The 23,543-nt window shown below is 37.4% G+C and overlaps 1 protein-coding gene across 3 annotated transcripts in view; it reads left to right on the plus strand.

The window, feature by feature from the left end:
- ZEB1 (zinc finger E-box binding homeobox 1) overlaps positions 1 to 23,543 on the plus strand; it is a 213,161-nt gene that overhangs the window by 20,519 nt on the left and 169,099 nt on the right. For 2 of the 3 annotated variants that reach the window (XM_004386257.3, XM_023740606.1), the window contains exon 3: positions 10,807 to 15,389. The gene's annotated coding sequence lies outside the window, so the exon portion shown is untranslated. Of the gene's footprint in view, positions 1 to 10,806; positions 15,390 to 19,834; positions 22,343 to 23,543 lie in introns of all 3 variants that reach the window. The other variant, XM_023740605.1, reaches the window with a different exon arrangement.

Genomic DNA, 23,543 nt, shown 5'->3' on the forward strand with positions numbered 1-23,543 from the left:
CCTTCATCTTAAGTGAGAATAACAGCACAATTGGAAGAGCATAGTCAATGTCACTGAACTGTGCATGTAGAAATTTTTGAAACGGTGTATCTTTGGCTATGTGTATTTTCACCAAAAAAAATAAGAGGTTGAGAAGTTAGAGGGTTGATATGTTGTGGGGTTGCCTTAACCAATGTCATAAAACAACATGTGTACTTCTGTTTCATGAGAAAGTATGTGTTCTGTAAGCGTTCACCTGAAGTACAATAAAAAAAAAAAAAATTAAAAAAATTGGGCTAAATACAGCTTCTAGGAGGGTTACATTATCTATACTGTGGCTTCAAGTCTCCAGGTTGTTAGTCCCTTCCCCTACCAAGCGCATCCTGCTTTTGGCACAGGATATCTTTCTTTCAGACATCAAAACACTTAGGAATACATTTTATGAACTATTAATTTATTTTTTTATTTTGGTACAGACTTGACATCATTTAGAGGATAAACTATCCCAATATGAAAATCTGGTTTTTGAATGTAACGGCAGCTACTCTTTAAGAGTTGGTGTCGTTTTAGTAATAGCACTTAACATTCAGAAAGAAAAATAAATTGCCTAAATTCTCACTTTTCATTTCATGTAACTTCATGGTTTGGTACTTGATTATTTACTTGCTATTCTTGGTATGACATCAAATAGTATAATTTAACAAGCATTGAGTAATTGCCTGGAGCCCTAGTAGTGTAGTGGTTAAGAGCTCGGCTGCGAACTGAAAGGTCAGCAGTTCAAATCCACCAGCTGCTCCTTGGAAACCCTATGAGGCAGTTCTACTCTGTCCTATAGGGTTGCTGTGAGTCGGAATCGACTCGATGGCAACAAGTTTGTTTCTCGTTTTAAGTTCCAGGTACTACGCTAATTGTTAGGGTTACAACCACACATTGTGGTCCCACAATTAAGGAGGTCACAGTCAAATGGATAGAGTCACAAGAACAGATAGTTATAATACTGTATAAAATCAAAACCAAAGCCGTTGCCATTGAGTCCATTCTGAGTCATAGAAACCATCGTGGCGTAGTGGTTAAGAGCTGTGGCTGCTAACCAAAAGGTCGGCAGTTTGAATCCATGAGGTACTCCTTGGAAAGTCTGTGGGGCAGTTCTGTTCTGTCCTGTAGGGTTGCTATGAGTGGAATACTGTATAGTCACAATAATACAGAGAAATAGACAAAATGGTCAAAGAAAGTTGCTAGAAGAGATAATATCCAAAGTGAATGCTAAAGGATAATAGATAGAAAATGAAAATAGGTGCGTGTGTGTGCTTGTACATGATATTTGAGGTGAGAGGGAACAAAGGGAAATGGGAACAGAAGGACCAGCCTACAGAAGAACAGAAGCAAAGGCACATTTGTGAGAAATAGCATGATGTGTTCTGGAATTATAATCACTTCTGTGTTGGTTGGACTAGAAAATTAGTGGCAGAGAGTGATGAGAGAGGAAGCTGGAGGGACACACAACCAGATCATAGAGGGTTTTTATGCCATGTTTAGAAGCTTGAACTTTATCTCACAGTCTATACCTTGGGGAGCCGCTGAAGAGTTTTAAATAGGGGCATGATTTGATTGCATTTAGGCTTAATAGATTCCTCTGGTAGCTGTTGTGGAGGATATATTTGAAGGGAACAAGATTGGAGACAGGGAGCCAATTTGGGAGCTGCTCAACTGGATAAGAGGTCATGAGGGCTTAAATTAACAGAAATGGAGAAGAGGGAACAGATTGCAGATTTATCCATTTTTTTGTTAGTAAATTCAATAGAACTTGATGCTTGGAAATGACCAGTGTGGGGGAGATGGAGGAGACAAGGTGAATTCCAAAGTTTCTAGCTGGAGTGACTGCGTGGATGGTGATGCCACCAAACAAAGAGTAAGAATCAGCTTAGGAGAAGATAAGGAATTCAGTTGTGGATATTTTGAGTTTGAGATGATAGTGAGGTGACCAGTGACTGAGGTCTAATAAGGCAGTTGACTTTTGAATGTGAAGTTGTCGGGATGGGACTGGGGGCCCTGGACTGGGGATTCAGGTATGAGAATTCATCCGTTTATAAAAGATGATTGAAACATGGGATCATTTAGGGACTTTGTGGAATAAAGAGGAAAACAAGACCGATGATAAGATCTTGGTGAGCATCAGTGATTCAGGGTCAAGCAGAGAAAGGAGCCCACAAGGAGACAGAGAAGGAGCTGATCAAGAACAAATAAAATAAACAGTGGACAGACCGGAGAACCCAACTGAGATTAGAAACCGCATACTTTTAATGGAACAAATCTGTATAGTTATGGTTTCCTTAGATGCCCTCTGTGGTCTGAACTAGTGATGAAGATAAGAATTCTAGCATTAATCCAGGATTGAAGTTTTACCAGGCTGAGTCAGTGTAAAGTTGTGAGTTTAAGGGAACTAAGGTGTTCATATTGGAACAGTTCAGATGATCAGCCATGGAAAATGTTGCATATTATGTTCTGTGTATTATTCGATGTTTATTACGTATATTAACACATTTAATCCTCATAACAAGCATAGTTGTTATAGAAGATTCTAGAATGTAAGTTCCATGCAGACGGGGAGATATGCTTTGTTATCTACTATATTCTCAGTGCCTGGAAAATAGAATGGGCTCAAATCTTATTGAATAAATGAATAAATATGAAGTACATGCTATTATCCCAATTTTACAGATATGGAAACTGGGCACAGAGAGGCTAAGTAACTTGCCCACACTATTAGTTTGTGGCGAAGTCAGTAAGGAGGGAAGTGAGCACAGCAGAGGAAGCTGGTAGAAAATTGAGGGATTCTAGGACTGGAGATCTCTATGAGATATATTGGAAATGAAGGCATGATAGATGTAGAAGAGAAGGAAGGTATGGTCAGAGAGTAAAATGTTGGTGTTCATGACTTTTTGAGGTGGAGTAGTTCTGGGTGATGGCAAAGGGTCACGTTTTAGGACTGGAGTGGAGTTGTTGTTGGAAGTGGAGTAGAGGGTGTTTATTGTTGAAGCTATATGGGCATTTATATAGATGTTGAAAGATCCTAGGGTTATAATAGAAATTTGGGTAGAGAGGAAGTTTGTGATGTTGTTGTTCTTGTCGGGTGCCGTCAAGTTGGTTCCAACTCATAACAACCCTGTGTACAACAGAACAAAACACTGCCTGGTCCTATACCATCCTCACAGTCGTTATGTTTGAGCCCATTGTTGCAGCCACTGTGTCAATCCATCTTGTCGAGGGTGTTCTTCTTTTTCACTGACCTTCTACCTTACCAAGCACGATGTCCTTCTCCAGGGACTGGTCTCTTTTGATAACATGTCCAAAGTATGTGAGACAAAGCCTCACCATCCTCGCTTCCAAGGAGTGCTCCAGCTGTACTTCTTCCAAGATAGACTTGTTCAGTCTTCTGGCAGTCCATGGTGTATTCAGTATTCTCGGCCAATACAATAATTCAAAGGCATTAGTTCTTCCTCTGTCTTCCTCATTCATTGTCCAGCTTTTGTATGTGTATGAGGCAATCGAAAACACCATGACTTGAGTCAGGCCCACTTTAGTCCTCAAAGTGATATTTTTGCTTTTTTAACACTTCAAAGAGGTCTTTTGCAGCAGATTTGCCCAATGTAATACATCCTTTGATTTCTTGACTGCTCCTTCCATGGGTGTTGATTGTGGATCCGAGTAAAATAAAATCCTTGACAACTTCAATATATTCTCCGTTTATCATATTGTTGCTTATTGGTCTAGTTGTATTTTTGTTTTCTTTATGTTGAGGTGTAATCCATGCTGAAGGCTATAGTCTTTGATCTTGATCAGTAGTTCTTCAAGTCCTCTTCACTTTCAACAAGCAAGGTTGTGTCATCTGCATATTGCAGGTTGTTAATGAGTCTTCCTCCAAAGCTGATGCCATGTTCCTGTTCCTATAGTCCAACTTCTCAGATATTTGCTCAGCATACAGATTGAATAAGTATGGTGAAAAGATAACAACCCTGACACACACCTTTCCTGATTTTAAACCATGCAATATCCGCTTGTTCTGTTTGAACGACTGACTCTTGGTCTATATACAGTTCTGCATGAGCACAATTAAGTGTTCTGGAATTCCAATTCTTTGCAGTGTTATCCATAATTTGTTATGATCCACGCAGTTGAATGCTTTTGCATTCAATATAGTAATAAAACAAAGACAGACATCTTTCTGGCATTCTCCGCTTTCAGCCAAGGTTCGTCTGACATCAGCAGTGATATCCCTCTTTCCACATCCGCTTCTGAATCTGGTTCAATTTCTGGCAGCTCCTTGTAGATGCACTTGTTTTTGAATTGTCTTCGGCAGACTTTTACTTGTGTGTGACATTAAAGATGTTGTTCAGTAATTTCTACATTTTGTTGGATCAGCTTTCTTTGGAATGGGCGCAAATATGCATCTCTTCCAGTCGGTTGACCCAGTAGCTCTCTTCCAAATTTTTTGGCATAGACAAGTGAGCACCTCCAGCGCTACATCCGTTTGTCAAAACATTTTAGGTGGTATTCTGTCAATTCCTGGAGCCTTGTTTTTCACCAATGACTTAAGTGCATCTTGATTTCTTCATTCAGTACCATCAGTCCTTGATCATATGCTGTTTCCTGAAATGGCTGAATGTTGACCAATTCTTTATGGTACGGTGACTCTGTATATTCCTTCCATCTTCTTTTCATACTTCCTACGTCATTCCATATTTTTCTCATAGAATCTTTCAGAATTGCAATTTGAGGCTTGAAGTTTTTTTTCAGTTCTTCCAGCTTGAGAAATGCCAAGCATGTTCTTCCCTTTTGTTTTTCTAACTCCAGGTCTTTGCACATTTCATTACAGTACTTGACTTTGTCTAATTGAGCCACCCTTTGATAACTTCTGTTCAGCTCTTTTACTTCATCATTTCTTCTATTTGCTTTAGCTACTTGTCTTAGTCATCTAATGCTGCTATAACAGAAACACCATGAGTGGATGGCTTTAACAAAGAGAAATTTATTCTCTCACAGTCTAGTAGGCTGCAAGTCCAAATTCAGAGCATCAGCTCCAGGGGAGGGCTTTCTCTCTGTTGGCTCTGGAGGAAGGTCCTTCTCATCAATCTTCCCCTAGACTAGGAGCTTCTCCATGCAGGAACCCCATGTGCAAAGGATGCACTCTGCTCTCGGTGCTTCTTTCTTGTTGGTATGAGGTCCCCCTGTCTCTCTGCTCCCTTCTGTCTTTTTTATCTCAAAGGAGATTGGCTTAAGACCCTATCTAATCTTGTAGATTAGTATAACTGCCACTAATCCAACTTATTACATCGTCATGATAGGATATACAACACATTGGGAAGTCACATCAGATGACAAAATGGTAGATAATCATACGATACTGGGAATCATAACCTAGCCAGTTGACAGATATTTTGGGGGGATACAGTTCAATCCATGACATTACTTTATGTTTGAGAGCAAGTTTCAGAGTCTCTTCTGACATTCATTTTGGTCTTTTCTTTCTTTCCTATTTTTTTAATATCCTTTTGCTTTTTTCATGTATAATGTCCTTGATGTCATCCCACAACTCATCTGGTCTTCGATCGTTAGTGTTCAATATGTCATTCTTGAGATGGTCTCTAAATTCAGGTAGAATATACTCAAGGCCGTATTTTGGTTCTTGTGGACTTGTTTTAATTTTCTTCGTCTTCAACTTGAACTTGCATATGAGCAATTGATGGTTTTTTTGCAGTCAGCCCCTGGCCTTGTTCTGACTGGTGATAGTGAGCTTTTCCATCATCTCTTCCTGAAGATGTAGTCAATTTGATTCCTGTATTTTCCATCCGGCAAGGTCCATGTATATAGTTGCCGTTTTTGTTGTTGAAAAAAGGTATTTGCAGTGAAGAAGTTTTTGGTCTTACAGAATTCTGTCATGCAATCTCTGGTGTCATTTCTGTCACCAAGGCCATATTTTCCAACTACTGATCCTCCTTTTTTGTTTCCAACTTTCGCATTTCAGTCACCAGTAATTATCAATGTATCTTAATTACATGTTTGATCAATTTCAGACTGCAGAAGTTGGTAAAAATCTTCAATTTTTTCATCTTTGGCTTTAGTTGTTGGTGTGTAAATTTAAATATTAGTTGTATTAACTCGTCTTTCTTGTAGGCATCTATATATTATTCTACCATTGACAGAGCTGTACTTTAGGATAGATCTTGAAATGTTCTTTTTGACGATGAACGTGACACCGTTCCTCTTCAGTTTGTCGTTCTCGGCATCGTAGACATATGATTGTTTGATTCAGAATGTCCAATACCGGTCCATTTCAGCTCAGTAATGCCTAGGATATTGATCTTTATGCATTCCATTTCATTTTTGGCTCTTCCAATTTTCCTAAATTCATACTTCTTACATTCCACATTCTGATCATTAGTGGATGTTTGCCGCTATTTCTTCTCATTTTAAGTTGTATCATATCAGCAAATGAAAATCTTGAAAGCTTTACTGCATCCACGTAATTAAGGCCGACTCTACTCTGAGGAGGCAGCTCTTCCCTAGTCGTATTTCGATTGCCTTCCCACTTGAGGGGATCATCATCTGGCACTATATCAGACATTTTTCCACTGCTATTCATGAAGTGTTCACTGGCCAAATTTTTCAGAAGCAGACCTCCAGGTCCTCCTTCCTAGTTTGTCTTAGTCTGGAAGCTCCACTAAAACTTGTCCAGCATGGGTGACCCTGCTGGGTATTTGAAATATTGGTGACATAGCTTGCAGCTTCACAGCAACACGCAAGCCACCACAGTACGACAAACTTACAGACATGTTGTGGGATTGTGACATAGTTCTCAATACATGAGAAGCTATCTAGAGAGCTATAGTTGATGAACCAGTAGAGAGTCAAATAGATGAATGTCATCTTCCTCCTTTGAGTTCTAGCTTTTTAATATAGGATGAGGTTCAGTCTGGCTTACTGAAAATACAAGATTAAACTGGGTTTGCAGAAGGTGATTTATTTTCCTTCTGGATATGAATCTTATTGGTAAACTTCAAGAGTATTCAAGATACAAATACAAAAGTTTTAAATTTTGCCTGCTCTGCCAGCCAAACTTAGGATGTGAATTGTAAATATTATATCCTCTCCCCTCCAAAAGAGGCACTCTCATTGTTTATATGCAGTAGTAGAGCAAAATTTTTATTTTTGAGGCAGCACAGTTAACTCCTTTCTTTTTTGTAGCTGTGGGGTACAGACAGCAAGGATGGTAAGACAGAATGCATTTGCTTTTCCAAATCTTCAGCCGCTGCCCAGTGGATTGCCATTTGTTCCCTTGCTGACATTTTTACCCTCCCCCTCTTCCAAGTCTTTTTTTGAATGCTTTTGTTTCAAGAAGCCTTTGGGAGCTTGCTTTTTACATTATGTTGAGGCACTGAAAAACTAAAATTCATTTTAGTACTAAATTATAGTTAACATTTTAAGTTGAGCATTTTCAGAATATTTCAATAACCTAAGCAATCAGTCCTCTTCCATTTTAAAAAGATTATTCAATTTGATATTTCATGTGTTTTAAAAGACTTTAATTTCAGGTATTTTGTTAGCATTGTAATTTGTGTCCTGAACATTTCCCTTTAGAGAAATATAAAAATTCAGTAATTTATTATTATACACTTGTGTTAATCCTGAGATTTCATTATTTTAAGCACTACCTTTGATTTGTAGAATTTTGGATTTTGTGGTTTTTTGGTCATGCTTGCTGAATATTTTTGTTGGTGTATCTGTCTTTCCTAAAAATGAGTACTACCCTATGAATAGCTCTTAGGAAATTCAAAATTAATTGCATACGTTATTAAATATGTTTGTATAATGAAAAGGTTGGAGATGATTTCCAGAGATACCTTTTAGAGCAGATGTACTATGATTTTGTGGTTCTCTGTGCTCTGCCCACTTTAAATCTTAGTATGCAGCAGCTGAAATAGTGCTAAATGAACTTTGACACAGAACCCATGAATGCCCCAAGTATGATTTCACTTTCACCATGTTCTTTGTAAACCTAAATGCTTGTCAAATCACATGTGTGTTTAGATCTTTTTACTGAAAGTGCCTTGAGGAGAAGAACAAAGCTTGGGGTCACCTTGGCATAATCCCCACGTTTATCTTTTTCTAGTATAGACATTTGTTGGGGGAGGGGATGAGTATTCTTTCTGAGGAGAAAGTGCAGGCAGAGTGTAGGTGGACTTGCTGTCTTTTCTCCATACTTTTTCCAGAAGCCTAACTAAGACTCTGTGATATTCATACATTAATTTAAAGCAGACTAGGTGGGCTGTTGGGTTGGTATTTGTGGTTCCCGTTTAATGCAAGTACCTCTCTTACGTAATTGGTACATCAACTGACAAATTATGTTAAGTAAACAAAAGTTACAGCCGTAGGCACTATGTGTGGAAATGTCTTACTTTTTCTTTATCAGTAAATGAGATTGTCTCACGGTAGTTAATATCACGAGATTTTTCACGTTTTCCTGTATGTGGGTAGTACATTTTACAAGCTTATTTGTATATTTTTCTGTGTAAATTTTTGTATATTTGGTGATTTAGACAATTATTAACTCTAAGTATAAAATAATGTACTTAATTATAAACATACTTGAATAAATATTTAATATTTAATTAGTGTTTTAGTTTGATAGTAATGAAAATTAGAAATTCTTAAATGTTATTTTTTGAAACTTTCTGGTTTACGTTCTGATTATCTGTTTGAAAATTAGAATATGCTTATGCTCACTTGACTTTTAAAAGCAAAAGCTACTACTTCTTTACTGGGTATAGTTGGTTAGAAGCTGCAAATAGTATAGTCCTTGACTGTTAAAATTATAAGGTTGTAGGGGGCCATATGACAAAAGAACTAGTTACCTTTACTGTTTGTTCCCTGTACCTCATACCCATTGTTTCAGAAGAAAAGCTCTATTCAGTGCCTTTGGTGAAAAGACCTTTACCTCCCTTTAGATGCAGATTGTGGGAAATTCTTGCTGACTTGGGCATTTCAACTTTTCAGGGTTATTTTGAAAGTATTGAGCTGGTGTCATGCAATGATTGAGAACTTAATTTGTTTTTTCTTGTTTTGCCGAATCAATAGTTCAGTGATTAAAGTTTATGTTCTTTTAACAGGTTTATTTTAATGAAGAAGAAATAGTAATTTGAAATTTGAACTAATAAGTATTACATAGAGGGGATATTCAATAGTTTTGATATGGAATATAATAGAAAATCAAAATATTTAAAAATATTGGTCTAGATGATAATATAAGACTAAAACGAAGATGTTTTCTACCAGAAAAAGTTTGATTTTAACAGTTGCAGGGAGGCAGGGAATTGGGAGGTGATCAAGTTCAAATTAGCATGCTAAATATCCAAATCCACAGGTATTTCACTAAACCATGTATGTTTTCAGCATTTTTTTTTTGACTAGTCTTTCATTTATAGGGCTACTTAAAGCACTCCATTTATTAGTGATATGATTCAGCTGGAGATTAAAACATAAATTGACATAGATGAAAACAAATTTCTTTGGTTTGTATCGTATAATATACTAAATCCTATCAAATATATTTCAAATGGAAATATTGACGTCACGTTTCAGAATTGTTGTAGTGACGGTGGTTTACCTAAAATTAATTTTTTTCCTCTGGTTTTGCCTCATTCTTTAGCTAATATGGTGAATATAAACCTTAAGTGCTATGAGTTGTCTGCCTGTACAAAACTACTTCCCAGAAGACTTGATGTTCCCCACAAAGGTGTAAAGATAAAAACAAACCTAACACCTTTTATGGGGAGAAGCCCTATTGTAGGTTATTAAGGCTCTTCTTGGCTAAGCAGGACATCTAGGGAACCTGCCCAGTTGGGATTAGTAGCCGATAGTGTAAACAGAGAATGATCAAAAGGAAGCTTTTAGCAGAGATCATCATGTTACAAGAGAAAGCAACTTCTCTAGATCCCAAGGCTAGAAGGGTATCAGAAATGCTAGGAGAACCTAGAAACCCATTCTGTGCAGACTGACAGAAAAAGGTGAGGTTTCTTTTACTACAGGTACCTCACTGCCTTTGAAAGGATTTGAAAATGACTGAAATATAGATTCTTCACATGAAAAGGGGCCTTAGAAATCCATCTTGTCTTGTTAATTTTATAGATAAGAGCCGAGAACCTCAAAAATTCTGTCATTTGGTTTAGATCATAGAGCTAGGTTGAAGCATAAGCTATGATTTCTTTACTGGGTTTGGTTGGTTATAAGTGTGACCAATCATTGTTAAAATGTAAGGAGGTTTTAGGGAACCATATTACAAAGGAACTACACCTACTCCTCACTTATCAACCGTCTCATTTTTCATCATTTCACATTTACAACAATAGTAAAAAATCTACTGTCCAACTATTTTGTGTATTAACGACGTTATGTTTGACAGTAACGAACGCTGAGGTGAGAGGTTAGAGTAATGCTGGCTGTGATGGTTAAGGTTATCTGTCAACTTGAGTGGACCACGATGGTCGGTTGTTTGGCAGATATGTAATGGTGTAATTGGGTAGTTATGTAATTTGGCAGTTATATAATGATGTAGTCATCCTCCATTTTGTGATCTAATATGGTCATCTACTGAACCATGTCGACAAGTGAGGAGCGGGTGTACTAGGTAACTTTACTGTTTGTTAACTATACCTCATCTAGTTTGTTTCAGAAGAAAAGTCTTTTCAGTGCCTTGAATGAAAAACTTTTACCTCCGTACAGACATGAATTATGGGAAATTTCTTGCTAACTTGGACATTTCAACTTTTCCAGGGTTATTTATTTCTAAGAACTGGGAAGTTGGTTTTCATAACCCTAGTTAGGAAGACTTATTAGCAAAAGAATATGAGAATTGTTGATATATGGAAACCTTAGACCTGAAAGAAAGGTACTTATAAATTTGAATGAAACAGTATCTTTTTGAGATCTTTTAGCAGTCACCCTCAACAATTTATCTTAACTTAGATGGGTTTGGGAATAATGTTTATTTTAACAAAAAATAAAGATGCAAACGTAACTTTTTTATATCCATGTTTTCTGTTTTTGAAGGTAGGTAAGGCTTCTAACGTTTTTATTATCTCTTATGTATTGATAAGTACACACTGCTTGTTGAAGGGAATAATGGAATACCAACTAAAATAGAAAAAAAAAATCCTGTTAGAAAAGAATCAGCCTTTTTCACTGCCTTTTTATTTGGTGTTCTTTATGGCATAAAGGGGAAATAAATCTTGTCAACTTCCACAGATTGTTTTTAAGTCCCATTTCTTTCTTAAAAGTATAAGCATACAAGTTCAGTGATGTCATTTATTAGGTCTTCTTCCACTGTGTTGTTAACTGTGTTGAGTCAGCTCCGACTCATGGTGACTCCATGTACAGCAGTACAGAACATTGCTCGGTCCTGCATCATCTTAATGATCTTGGGACGCTTGAACCTGTTGTTGGGGCTGTTGTGCACTGCCTTCCAACCTGGGGGCTCACCTTTCAGCAATATCAAGACACTGTTCTGCTGTGATATTAAGGTTTTCATTGGCTAATTTTCAGAAGTAGATTTCCAGACTTTCCTTGTCTGTCTTAGTCTGGGCTCCACTGAAACTTGCCCACCATGGTCTATCTTGCTGGTATATGAAATACTGATAGCTTCCAGCATCATAGCAACACAGAATCACAGTACAACAAACTGACAGACAGGTGATGGTCTTTCACTGTAGATTATAGAATAAATAAATGTGTTATCAGACCTTTGTGTCTTAAAATAATATGAATATCCTTGCTGCATTGCCTCTTTGACAGATGTACAAAATTTTTTTCTATCCTCAGACTGTACTTCTGCTACTTAAGAGTTAAGATTAGACAAGATTTACAATTTGTTAAGAGTCTGATTTTTGAAAGGCCTTGAACTACCGAGGATGGTTTGAAACTTTGATAAGTCAGATGTTGTACTTTAAAAGAGGACAGTTTTTTTTTTTTTTTTTTTGTATCTCAGAGCACTGGTAATATAGTTATTCCAGTTCTCCTAAGTCAAATACAGTTCAACTTGATGTAAGGAACGGCCTTGAGGTTTTGTTTGGGCTTGAGGGAACTCATTTTATTCCCATTCTACAGTGATTACGAGGGCAGGATTTTGTTCCCTCTAAAGTGAGAGAGAAAAAAAATGAGTTGTGTTGTAATGCCAATTAAAAAAAAAATAAAGTAAATGTATTTCCTAGAGAAAGTAGATCATTGCCCTTGCCCCATATAACGGCATTCTATTTAAAAAATAAGAGTCTCCTCTTCTCTGAGTAAGTCTTAACAAGGTAGAACCTCACTCAGTGAAGATTTAAGGATTCATTTGATGGAAACATTTGTTTTGCATGCATTCCTGAGCTTTTGTAACTGTTTCTTCCCCCTACTTGACACAGAAAACTGCCTCTTATAATATTACTATAAAACTTCCATAAACATTTCAGATTGGTCCGTTATGGTTCTTTGACTGGATGTACCGTTTCCCCTTATTGCTCATTTACTTTTTTAAATTTTCTTATTATAAATAACTGAAATGAATATTTGTATATAAAGCTTGTCTGACAACTTAGATTTTTTATCCTGGTATAGAGTCCCAGGAGGGGAATTACTGGGCAAACCCTTTCAAGCTTCACAGTACATATTGCTACAGTGCTTTCCAAAAGGCTTTATCAGTTTATACTCTCTAATATGAATTCCAGGATCCTTTTGGGTGATTGGGGAGACACATAGTAGAGAGAACCAGATGGTGTCCAGAAACCTGGTATCTAGTCTCTGCCACTAAATACTGGTGTTAGATTCTTGGTTGGTAACTTAGCTTGTGTGGGCCTCAGTTTCCTCACAATACAGTCTGGTGAATACTGACTGCTCTCTCAGCTCTAATTCTCGTTCTGTAATAAATGGTTTTAATGGAGGATCAGTGCTGAGATCTTGCTTGGTGATTTGTCTGGTAGGAAAGTAGAAGCAGGGAGAGTCAGATGTACCCTAAGGAGGGGGAAAGCTAGCACAAATGAGTAAGACATCTGATTTACTCGGTTTTTTTTTTTTTTTTTTTTTTTAATCTTATGAAGACTAGAGTTCAGTAAATTTATATCATATAAATACTTTGGTTGAGACACACGGATTTTTAAATAATTTTAAGTAGAGAACGAAGGTGTAAGAAGCCAGACTTGTAACTTTATGAAGAAAATTGTGTTCCATATGGGTTTTAGGTTATGTAGAATGACTCAAACTGAGCAAAAATAAATTAATACATAAAAATTAAAGAGTATGTTTAAGATTTAAGGGAAATATTTTAGTAAATTATTTTGTGATGAGAAAGGGACAGAAATTCTGCATCATCTCAAGTATGTGTGAGAAGGTGACTTGAGCACAGCTTAGACCTGTTTATTTCCCTTTTCAGGAAGCAAGTAACTTATCTACGCTCTTATTCAAAGGAGACTTGATTTCTATTAATAATTTAGGCAACAAAACATCATTAATGGTGTGGGAGAAATTGGACTCTAGCCTGACGGTGCTAATCAAGAACCGAGACTACCTTCCAGAGACTTCTATAAAATAAATCTTGATGGCTCTGTCAACAGTGGAGCAAGATTTTCTTGAACCAGTTTAAGGTATTTGGTTATCCAGCAGTCAGACATGTATGTACACGTGCGCACACACATGCAACACACACACACACACACACACACACACACACACACACACAGTTATGTGAGCGTTCCTGTAATCTCTTAAATAAAGAATTACAAAAAATAAATGATGTGTCACTAGTTAATATCCTGTGATGAAAGTTATTAGCTGCTTTTTTGGGTCAGTTTTAAAAATTTACTCTTTTGGTCTGATATGTAATTTTTATAAATTAGAAATGTAAATTATTGGAGAAAATATAATTTAAATTTTTAGAAATGTTTTCAAGTGGAAAGGGAAGTTCGTTTAATAGTGATTATCTTAAAACTTTATTAGCCTTTGAGTTCACTATTTAGAGTTCCCTAATGGATTGCTAAGGAGCCCTGGTGGTGCAGTGGTTAAGCCCTCAGCTGCTAACTGAAAGGTCGGTGGTTTGAACCAACTAGCCGCTCTGCGGGAGAAAGATGTGGCAGTCTGCTTCCTTAAAGATTTAAAGCCTTGGAAACCCTAGGGGGCAGTTCTACCCTGTCCTGTAGGGTAGCTATGAGTTGAAATTGACTAGAAGGCTGCAGGAATAGATTGTTAGAAATAGTGAGTTCATTGCTTGACTGAATAAATAATTCATATGGCGCAAAAGCAGCCTTTTCTTTCTCCCTAATTCCTTTCTCTCCATTATATTCCCGTTCTCTCTTTTAAAAGGCTCCTTTACAGCCAAAGAGCAACTTTGTTTGAATGTGCAAGAGCCTGGGCATAGTTGCAGCTTCAGTGGTAGCTGAGTATCCCGGGTCAAATAACAGAATGAAAAATCTGTGTTAAATGTATATTTTCCAATAGCAATTAAAAGGAAACATAGTACTTAAAAATTGTTGAACTTTACTCTTATGGTAAAGTTGCCCTGGAAATTTATTTTAGCAAAATACCTTTTTGTTTCTGGATATAGTATCCTTCATAGTGTCTGCCTCAAAACAAAATAGAGTTTTAAAACTTTGTAAATTATTGAATGTCTTCTAGTTTTTCAAAAGCCATTTTACTGGGCTGAGTGACATTTTCAGTATTGGTCTGGTAAAACATAAGGGTTTATTGTTTGTTTGTCTTGTTTTTATTTACTTGGCATTTTAGAGTTCTTTATTTTCTTAAAATTATCTTTAATTATAGCATCAGAGTAGAAATTATGCCAGATTATTTGCCCTGATGGTGCAGTGGTTAAGAGTTTGGCTGCTGACCAAAAGGTCAGCAGTTTGAATCCACCAGCTGCTCATTGGAAACCCTGTGCAGCAGTTCTACTCTGTCCTTAAGGTGGCTATGGGTCAGAATAGACTTGATGGCAGTGGGTTATTGAAGCCATTAGGAGACTCAGTATTTTATTACGTCAGAGCAGTTGTCAGTCTAGCCCAGTAATCTGACAGTGACTCAAAAATTATTTCTTTGGACATCATGGTGGTTATCTTTCATAAATAACTACATCTTTTTGTTTGTTGTAAATTAATATCTGATATCTTTAAGAGGTAATCTAAAATGTTTCTTGGAATTTGTGTTTATTTAGCACATTTCTTGGTTTAACAAGATGATTAAGTTTATGGAACAGAAATGTAAAGTAAGGCAGTGAGTGGACTGTAATCCAGATTTCTATCAACTGGAAATACTTATGAATTGATATTTTGCTGCCTCTGCAGTGTACTGATACTTTACCAATATAATGTTTGTCTTTGAAGAAGTTTCTAAATAATGTAAGTATTGCACTTAGTATAATTCAGTGTTTTATATTTTATTGTATCCTAATTATTCATATGATAGTACTTCATTATACATAGACTAATAAATCCAACGTAGATGCTCTATTCTGATATAATCAAACTCTGCTCTGTTACCTATTTAACCTTTCTTTTTCAAGCTTCGAGTGATCTTATTTTTTTATTCTCAGACTTAGTGATTCAGTCAAGGTTAACTTTATCCATAATCATTGTGATTTTATGAAGCTCTGAAGCATGTTGGTTTTTGATCTAAGTGTAACCAGAAAACCAAACGCGTTGCTGTCGAGTCGATTCTGACTCATAGCAACCCTGTAAGACAGAGTAGAACTGCCCCGTAGTGTTTCCAAGGAGCGAGCTGGTGGTGTCGAACTGCTGATCTTTTGGTTAGCAGCCAAGCTCTTAACTACTGCACCACCAAGACTCCAGACTAAGTGTAAAACCCAAACCAAACCTATTGCCGTCAAGTCGATTCCAACTGGCTTTGCAGAGGCATTTCACAGATGTATTTTCAGTAGTCAGAAAAACCAAATATTTTGGATTTTTATTGGCCTTTTAAGTGCTGACACTGGTCTTGTTGAAATACACTTCTAAGGAGGAAGGTGAGTGTTTCACTTATCTATTGCTGTATAGCAAACCATCCTCTAAGGTTTAGTAGCTTAAAACAATAATATTTTATTATTTCTCATGATTTTAAGATTTGATTGGGTGATCTGCTTCATGTTTGTTTTTGGCTGGGTTGCTGAGAAGGTGAGATAGTCCAAAATGGTCTCACTCACGTGGCTGGCAGTGGGTGGGTACAGGCTGCCAGCTGGGAGCTCAGTGGGGGCTGGCCTCAGGAGCCTAGGCTCTCCTTAAGTAGGCTTTTCCATGAGTTACTTGGGCTTCCTCACAGCATGGTAGCATGATTCCAAGAAGGAATGTTCCAAAGGCAAGGGTGGATGCTGCAGCTCTTTTAAGACCCAGGTTCTGGAGTTACCAAGAGTCACTTCTGCCAATTCTGTTCATCAAAACAGGTCACAGGGCTGGCCCAGATCAAGGGAGGAGAAATAGGCTTCACTTCTTGATGAGTGAGTAGCAAGAGTACACTGAAAAAAGGATGGAATGGGATGTATGGTTGCAACCATCTTTTGAAACACAAACTACCTCAGAGGAGTGGAATTTTTTGCCGAATGTAGGTTTTAGCTGTTAACATATTTCAGGAATTGGCATAGTCAGGCGCATGTGGATTTGAGTGCTGACTGTACACTAGAGTCACTTAAGAGCTATTAGTCTCAATTTTCTCATCTGTACAATGGTAATAATGTCAGTCTCACAGGATTATTTGACAGTTCAATGAGGTAATTTGTTTGGAAGTACCTAGCATAGTGTGGGAAGTTGGGTTACTGCATCCCATCCCTTCACCCGTATCCTTCATGTTTGATTAATTTATTCATGATGATAATGCTGAAAGGTATGTTTTTAATGACCAACCATAGTTCATCTAAAGTCTTTAGCTTATCATAACATTTTGGTAGTTCAGCCTGAATAAAGTTTATAAGAATCATGTAATTTACAGATCTTATAATCCAAGTATCTACTTAATGCTAGAGTTCTTATAAACTGTCCTATATACTCTGTTTTTTAAAAACAGTCATATGGTCTGCTGTGCCCGGAATGACTAACTGAAGAAGAATGGCATTGCATTCATTGTCAAAAAGAACATTTCCAGATTCATCCTGAAGTACAGTGCTGTTAGAGATAGGATAATATCCATACACCTACAAGGAAGACCAGTTAATATTCAGATTTACACACCAACCACTAAGGCCAAGATGAAGAAATTGAAGATTTTTACCAACTTTTGCAGTCTGAAATTGATCAAACATGCAGTCAGGATGCATTGATAATTACTTGTGATTGGAATGCAAAAGTTGGAAATGAAGAAGGATTGGTAGTTGGAAAATATGGCCTTTGTAATAGAAACAGTGTCAGAGACTGCATGATAGAATTTTGCAAGACCAATGACCTTTTCATTGCAAATACCTTTTTTCACCAATATAAATGGCAACTATACACGTGACTTTGCCAGATGGAATACACAGGAATCAAACTGACGACATCTGTGGAAAGAGACAATGGAAAAACTTGATATCATCAGTCAGAACAAGGCCAGGGGCCAACTGTGGAACAAACTATCAGTTGCTCATATGCAAATTCAAGTTGAAACAAAGAAAATTAGATCAAGTCCACGAGTACCAAGGTATGACCCTGAGCATATCCCATCTGAATTTAGTGACCATCTCAAGAATAGATTTGACACATTGCATGCTAATAACTGAAGACCAAACGAGTTGTGAAATGACATCAAGGACATCATACATGAAGAAAGCAAGAGATCACTAAAAAGACAGGAAAGAAAGAAAAGACCAAAATGGATGTCAGAAGAGACCCTGAAGCTTGCTCTTGAATGTCGAGTAGCTAAAGTAAAAGGAAAAAATGATGAAGAAGATAACGAAGAAATGATGAAGTAATGATGAAGATTTCAAAGGGTGGCTAGAGAAGACAAAGTACAATATTATAATGACATATGCAAAGACCTGGAGGTAGAAAACCAAAAAGGAAGAGCATGCTAGGCATTTCTCAAGCTGAAAGAACTGAAGAAAAAATTCAAGCCTTGAGTTGCAATATTGAAGGATTCTACAGGGAAAATATTAAACAACACAGGAAACATTAAAAGAAGATGGAAGTAATATACAGAGTCACAGTACCAAAAAGAATTGGTCGGTGTTCAACCATTTCAGGAGGTAGCATATGATCAGGAACCTATAGTACTGAATGAAGAAGTCCAAGCTGCTGCACTGAAGGCATTGGCAAAAAATAAGGCCCCAGGAATTGACGGAATACCAATTGAGATGTTTCAAGAAAGGGATGCAGCACTGGAAGTGCTCACTCATCTATGCCAAGAAATTTGGAAGCTCCCTGGCCAGCCAGCTGGAAGAGATCTGTATTTATGCCTATTCCCAAGAAAGGTGATCCAACCAAATGCAAAAATTATTGAACAATATCATACACAAGTACAATTTTGCTGAAGATCATTCAAAAGTGGCTGCAGCAGTATATCGACAGGGAACTGCCAGAAATTCAAGCCAGAGTCAGAAGAGGACGTGGAACCACTGATGTCAGCTGGATCCTGGCTGAAAGCAGAGCATACCAGAAAGATGTTTACCTATGTTTTATTGACTATGTAAAGGCATTAGATTGTGTGGATCATAGCAAATTATGGATAAGATTGCGAAGAATGGGAATTCCAGAACACTTAATTGTACTCATGAGGAACCTGTACATAGATCAAGAGGCAGTTGTTTCAACAGAACAAGGGGATACTGCATGGTTTAAAGTCAGGAAAGATGTGTATGTCGGGGTTGTAGCCTTTCACCATTCTTATTCGGTCTGTGTGCTGAACAAGTAATCTGAGCAGCTGGACTATATGAAGAAGAACGGGACATCAGGATTGGAGGAAGACTCATTAATAACCTGGGATATGCAGATGACACAACCTTCTTGCTGAAAGTGAAGAAGATTTGAACTTACTGATGAAGATCAAAGACCACAGTCTTTCAATAGGGAGGACACCTCAACATAAAACAAAAATCCTCACAACTGGACCAGTAAAGCAACATCGTGATAAATGGAGAAAATACTGAAGTTGTCAAGGATTTCATTTTTCTTAGATCCATAATCAACACATGTGGAAGCAGTAGTCAAGAAATCAAAAGATGCATTGCATTGTGCAAATGTGCTGCAAAAGGCCTCTTTAAAGTGTTGAAAAGCAAAGATGTCACCTTGAAGATTAAGGTGCAACTGACCCAAGCCATGGTGTTTTCAATAGCCTTATATGCATGCAAAAGCTGGAGGATGAATAAGGAAGACCAAAGAAGCATTGACGCCTTTGAATTGTGCTGACGAAGAATATTGAATATACCTTGGACTGCTCAAAGAACAAACCAGTCTGTCTTGGAAGAAGTACAACCACAGTGCTCCTTAGAAGCAAGGATGATGAGACTGCATCTAACATACTTTGGACATGTTATCAGGAGGGATCAGTCCCTGGAAAAGGACATCATGCTTGGTAAAGTAGAGGGCCAGCCAAAAAGAGGAAGACCCCCAACAAGATGGATTGACACGGTAGCTTCAACAGTGGGCCCAAGCATAACGATCGTGCAGATGGCACAGGACTGAGCAGTGTTTCGTTCTCTTGTACACAGGGTCGCTGTGAGTCGGAATCGACTCTACAGCCACTAGCAACAACAACATACACTGTTTACTATGTAGTGAGCTACTGGGTTGGTAGAAGCGTTTAAAGAAACTGGCTTGCTATTTTTACCTGTTTGCCATAGTTCTGCCTTTCATTTTGTTCTGCTTGTCTACCTTTCATTTTGCAGAAAAGTCTTAATGACCTTCCTAAGAAGTCTTTCTAGGTCAGCTTCCACAAATTGTTTATGATCTAATTTACAAGTTCCTAACCATAGGGACGAAGAGACTGAGTCAGAGAAATAAGACTGAAAACCTAAAACCCACTGCCATTGAGTCGATTCCGACTTGTAGCCACCCTATAGGACAGAGTAGAACTGCCCTGTAGGGCTTCCAAGGAGCGGCTGGTGAATTGGAACTGCCCAGCTTTTGGTTAGTAGCCCAGCTCTTAACCACTGTGTCACTAGGGCTCCAGAAGTCTGAAGAGATATATAGTTTTCCAGTGATCATTAATAAGTAGAGTATAGAGATAGGATACTTTCCTAAAAAAGAAAAAAGCTTGGTACTAAACTGTCAAAGGTTTGATTCTGTGTGAGTCAGCTGTTATTTACTGTAGTCTCAGGAGTTACCAGCACCGCCATCCTGTCACATTGCCAGTACATAGCTTTGGTCACCAGGTGAGTGAGTTAAACTGGGTCAGAAAAAAAACTAGTACTATGTGTGGAAAAATAAGTAAAAGCACACATCCTGCTTTGCTCTGGAAGATCAGTTTGAGGAGGATATTGATTTGACTTTAATCAATATCTGTAAAAGAAAATATTAAATAATGAAATAACAATCGGAAGAATCGGAAGAATGGATAGACATAAGAAAGAACTTTGGGACAGTAATAATGATTAGATATTAGAGTAGGTTTCCCAGGAGAATATTTTTAAGAATTGAACATGTGACAGTGTTATGGATCACGTGGGCAGTGCTGGAAGTGAGAAGAGGGCAAAAGAAGTGGGCTTAGTCTTGTCAAGTCTCTTTGTCCAGTGAGAGTTAGGGGAGCGTTTCATTTCCTCTTGGAAAATGCAGTGACATTGGAATCCCATTTCATCTTCTCATTTTGACTTTATAAACAGTTTTTGGGAGAAACTTTTAAGAATTATGTAGAACAGTTTTATTTTTATATGTCATACACAGCGGACACCTTTAAAACTACTTATTTGTATAGCACGTAATTTGCAGAACATGTTCGTGCATAATACTGTATTGTCTTGATTTTAAGAGCTCATCAATTGTGAGATACATCCTTTGATTTAATCACGGCTTTTTTCTTTCTTTTTGGGAAAAACAGACACTTTTCTTGGGGAGGAGTATTCTGTATAAGGATTGTCCTGAATTATTTTTGCCCACAGGCGTTTCAGCCACATGCTACTCTTCTTGACCTCTGGCCCTTTTAGGATTGATAGCATAATTCCGAGATACATCCAAGAATTACTTTAGCTTGGTTTCTATTTCCTATTTAATTACATTTGTAGCTTGCTTTCTTTTTTTTTTAACCAATTATGTTATGTATCAGTGGAAGTTAATTATCTTCTCTTGAAAGTTATCCAGAAAACTTTTGACAAAACAGATACTTGGTACCTGTTCAGAATTATCACGTATTAGACCTTCACTTTACAGTAACCAGCCACATTGGCCTCCTTTAAACTGGAAAATTTTGTAATCTTTCCTGTGATTTTTTTTTTTTTTTTTGTGGTGGGGGGTACTTCCTACTGCTTTTAATTGAATATCTTGGCACATCACAGGCAGTTTTGGATAGATAATAACTTGCTGCATTATAGTGATCTTCTAAAAGACATTTCCAGAGGTAATTAGGGATTTAAAATTAAGTTAAAATTCAACTGTATATGGTTTTATCAATGTAGATAACTGGAAAAAAAAAAACAAACAACCAAACTCGTTGCCATCAAGTCCATTCTGACTCATAACAACCCTATAGGACAGAGTAGAACTGCCCCCTAGGGTTTTCGAGGAGTGCCTGGTGGATTCGAACTGCCAGCCTTTTGGTTAGCAGCCGTAGCACTTAACCACTACGCAGTTACCTGTAGATAACTGAGGTGACAGATAAATAGATGCATTTGTATTCATGTCTGAGTTTGCGTATGGGTAGGTAATGGGCAAGGTATTTTAGCATTCTGTGCAATGGCTGGCAGGGTTCTCTTGCGATCTACTGTCAGACTCTTCTTAATTTAAAAAACATTAAAGTGAAAAAATGTGCATTTTAGAATTGAGAAAATAGACTACTTTTCTCCCCCAGAACTGCATAAAGGAGACAAAACAGCTGATGGATAGGATTCTTATTAAGATAAAGAATCTGAGTATTTTGAGATGTGTAGTCACACAGTAAGCGGTAGATCTGGGATTATAAACCAGGTTGAAGACCTCTAGATATGTGTATTGTCTACTGTGCTGCCTTTTCAACAATAATTCATTTTGGTTATGGGTTACCTTCACTTTAATGAGACTCACGTACTGGACAAACATTTATTAAATGCTATTATTTTACGCCAGGCATTATGTTAAATGATGTTGTAAGACAGTAAAGAAGACAGTTATGGTCTCAGTCCTCATGAAACCAACAATTTTGGAAAAGGCTGAAACTAAACAAGTAATTGCAACTAAAATAAGTGTCAAGGGGAAGTTGTAAGATGGTGAGTATTTAACAGGCAGACCTAACCTGATCTGGGATGGGGAGGGGGTCCAGTCATGGAGGGACTAGAGAAATAACTTTTATGCAGAGGTGGGAATAATTAGTATGAGTTAGTTAAGCCTGGGAGTTAGGAGAAGGTGTAGGAAAGAGTATTGCAGGCAGCAAAAATAGCATCTGTAAAAGCAAAGGAAGAACTAAAAAGAATTCCGATTTGACTGAGCATTGACAAGAACTAGTAAAGGTGGAGAGGAATGCAGGATTGTGGCCTTGTTCAGGGGGTTGGACTTGATCCTGAAGGGCAGTGGGGACCATGACAAGGTTTTCAGCAGGAGTGTGACAGAATTCGATTTTCATTTGAAAAACATGAATGTCACTCTAGTAAGTGTGGAGGCCATGTTAGGAAACTGTTGCTATAGAGCAAGTTGGAGATGACGGGCATACCAGTGGAGTTGGAGAGAATGGAATGGACTTGAAATTTGGCAGGTACACAAAGCCTGGTGATTTAGCAGAAATATAAAGCTAGTGTTGCTATTGTATCATCTCTTGGATTGTAAGATCTTCTGTAACTAAACTCCTTTAAGTAGCTTGTGCTTGTGGTTAGAAAGTGACTATACTATAGAATACAATTTAAAAGGCATTCTTCCTTAGAAAATAATTTGTGAATTGAGCTAATTCCTGTTATTGTTTGCTCCACCAATAGCCTGGCGATAATTTATTTTCGAAAGAGAATTTGGCATCTTAATGTATATAAGACATAACTGATTTTGTATATACTAAATGTATACCTTTATGGTGCATGATTTTGTTCACACCTCTTATTAATAACTATCATATTTGAAAGGTGATTATGAATATTTAGGATTTCCTCATTCTTGGTTTATTGGCTGAAACTTAGATGAGGAGTTTTTGCCATTTTAAGTGGAATTCTTTTAAGAAACACTTTTTCCTTTATTATAAGAATTTATTGCTGGATGTTTGATTCTTCTTGGATCATTTTGGAAAAAACAAACATTTTTCTTTGGGGGAGCATTCTGTCTAAGGATTGTTCTGAATTGTTTCCGATACTAGTTAAAGACTAAGATTAAGAGTTCCAGTTAAATTAGAAGATTAAGGAGGAAAAAGTCTCAGAAGCATACTTCCCTAAATTCTGTAAGAACTACTGTGGTTTCTTAGCCAGCAGTACTTCTTGTATACCTGTGGCT

The sequence above is a fragment of the Trichechus manatus genome, unplaced genomic scaffold (genome assembly GCF_000243295.1).
Source record: "Trichechus manatus latirostris isolate Lorelei unplaced genomic scaffold, TriManLat1.0 scaffold00160, whole genome shotgun sequence".
In the NCBI taxonomy this organism is placed as follows: Eukaryota; Metazoa; Chordata; class Mammalia; order Sirenia; family Trichechidae; genus Trichechus; species Trichechus manatus.